This window comes from Austrofundulus limnaeus, unplaced genomic scaffold (genome assembly GCF_001266775.1).
Source record: "Austrofundulus limnaeus strain Quisiro unplaced genomic scaffold, Austrofundulus_limnaeus-1.0 Scaffold469, whole genome shotgun sequence".
In the NCBI taxonomy this organism is placed as follows: domain Eukaryota; kingdom Metazoa; phylum Chordata; class Actinopteri; order Cyprinodontiformes; family Rivulidae; genus Austrofundulus; species Austrofundulus limnaeus.
In genome coordinates, this window is record NW_013952871.1 from 163,476 (window position 1) to 166,224 (window position 2,749).

The 2,749-nt window shown below is 39.7% G+C and overlaps 1 protein-coding gene across 1 annotated transcript in view; it reads left to right on the forward strand.

Moving 5' to 3' along the window:
• The window catches only part of LOC106529822 (glutamate receptor ionotropic, kainate 5), a gene marked incomplete at its 3' end in the record, with an annotated part of 153,241 nt that overhangs the window by 15,657 nt on the left and 134,835 nt on the right, over window positions 1–2,749 (forward strand). Inside the window, 1 exon segment of the mRNA XM_014025334.1 lies at window positions 370–2,103.

The following is a 2,749-nucleotide window of genomic DNA, read 5'->3' on the forward strand; positions in this document are numbered from 1 at the left end:
TGTTTGTCATGTTCTGTCTTCTTCTGAATGGGTGTTCTGAACTGTAATTTCATTGTGCGCTGTACAATGACAATAAAGGTCTAAACTATACTCACCACAAAGGTTGTGGTGAAAGAAGGACAGATGTTGAGCCAACTGCCTTGACTGACTGAAAAAAAGCATTTTAAAGAAACTGACAATCTGCTTTGAATATCTTTTCATCACTTTTGCAGTTTCAACTGAATAAAACAATTGTACTAGTTTATGTTTGTCATAATCTGTCATTTCACTTCATAATGTTTTTTTAATTTTGACTAAAAAAAAGTAGTTGGCCTATCATAAATGAAACATTTTCCAAACTTGTGGTTTTGTTTGTTTTTGTCATTGCAGATCTTAAAGATGATGTCAACAGACATCGTTTCCAAGAATACCACAAGCCTGAGTGTTTGGAGTAACTTCACTGACTAGGTCCCCAACCACAAGAGCCCCTCTGCTGACCTTCGATAGTCAACAAAGTTTCTGCACCGGGAACAATGTCGACTACATGAGTTCAAACGCTCAGCAGCCCACATGTGAATCACTGAGGACATCGAAGAAGAAAAGAGGAAGAAAAGCTGTTGTTTTACAACCTTGGTATTAAATGGATGCTTTTATTCTTGAATCCTGTTGAGATGTAAAAAAAACATGAGACCAGCCTTAACACAATGTATGTAAGGATAATTTGAAAACAAAACAAAAACAGATACTTTTTTTCCAACAAGCTTCTTTAAAGTAACTCATGGGAGTTGACGTGTCTCATCCCCCCCGAAACTTTTCTCCAAGTCCTTTTTGAATAAGCTGAGGGCGACTCGAACAGCCCGAACGTAAAGAAGAAAGCGTTATAAAGTGCCCCCAGTTTATCATCGGCCCATGCACTTCCTATTTACATCTATAATCGTTGTTTTCTGAGTAATCGTCTTTTTAATTAATGGTGACGGAGGCGTGAAATCCTATCTGCCGTCCCCTTCATCGCTCTCCCTTTTCTGCTGCTCCCAGAGACACCTGGAACCAATTAACTACAGCTGATCTGGTCGTGGATTAGACACGGGGAGAGCAGGAGTGATTAGATACAAACATAAAAGAAGGGGAAAAAACAAACAAATAATAAAAAAAAGAAAGGTGCCTGAGAACAGAACAATAGTGGGAGAAAGGAGAGGTTAAAACAGGACCTGTCGGTCATCCCGGTGTTTGATGAAAGGGAGGATCAGGAGGTGGAGGGGGATATGGCCAGATCAGGGCGCCAACACGCTAAGATAATAACTAGCTGTGAGTCAGCAGGAAGAAGTGACTGCAGGAGTCCGGAGTCTTGACTGACGGGCACTCCTTTCGCCCAGGACTCGTTGTCATTCCTTGTGCTGTGCGGATCAGGGAAGCACGGAGCGAGCGAGGGGAGACACTGCTGGCTGGTCGCCACAATCAGGGCCAATTAGGGGAATTTGATTATATGCCTTAATCTTGGCAGTCAGGTGGAAAAGCAGACAGACAGAGAAAGAGGAGGCTGAGCAGGTGCCTCCGATACACACCATTATCTCCATCTATCTCTAATTGAGTTTGTTTCTGCCCCTTGTAGTGAGGACTCTTTTTCTCAGTGGCAAACAAGTTTTAAACGTTCAGAAAATAAACACAAGACGAAGATAAACATCAGCAAACACACGTTCACCTGATTTTTTTTTTCTTTAAACAAAAATCTGGAGAACTTTTATTCATTTTCCTCCATTCCTSCAATAAGTTTTGTCATCCCAGTATGGACTTTTCCCCTGCAGCCCTCTCTATCTCCAAATCAAGCCTGAGATAAAAGAAAGGAACTGAGGGAAGAGGAGGGGAAAGGCAGCGTGGTGCTGAATCTGTGGAAGGCAGCGCAGACTTTATTTCTTTTTTCAATCTCAGACACCCGGAGGCTCCTGCCAACTGTCCCCAAAGCTTCACTTCCTCCTGTTAAAAATTCCTCCTCTCCCTGGGAGCTCTTTCCTCGCTCTGCTTGTGGATGGTACGCTGCATCCTGGACCTCACCAAGATTAAAGTGGCCTCAGTTATCCGAGGAAATACTTTGATATCAGCTCCCGGTGTCGTCATCTTAATTCTGTGAGTAGCTCCGATTCCTATTCTATTTTGGAAGTATTATTTTTATTCATTTTTATGTCAATGTCTGCCCATCCTGTATTCTTTTTTTCTTCCCCTAGTTTCTTCACTTGAGTTTCTCCTGCTGAATCTGTTAAACTTTGTTACATTTACAACATCTTCTCATTTRTTTATCATGCACACATTGCAGTACCATAGTTATCTATTAGGAAAATATGTAATTATTTTGTTTTTTCATGCAAAAGTCACCATAAAATCAAAATTTTGGTACATAAATTACATAGTAAAAAATAAAAACTGTGAGATTGTTTGATCAAATTAGTTTGATAGTACATGTGAGAGAGTTTGATAGTACATGTGAGAGAGTTTGATAGTAAATGTGAGAGAGTTTGATAGTATGTGTGAGAGAGTTTGATAGTACATGTGAGAGAGTTTGATAGTACATGTGAGAGAGTTTGATAGTAAATGTGAGAGAGTTTGATAGTAAATGTGAGAGTTTGATAATAAATGTGAGAGAGTTTGATAATAAATGTGAGAGAGTTTGATAGTAAATGTGAGAGTTTGATAATAAATGTGAGAGAGTTTGATAGTAAATGTGAGAGTGATTGATAGTAAATGTGAGAGTTTGATAATAAATGTGAGAGAGTTTGAT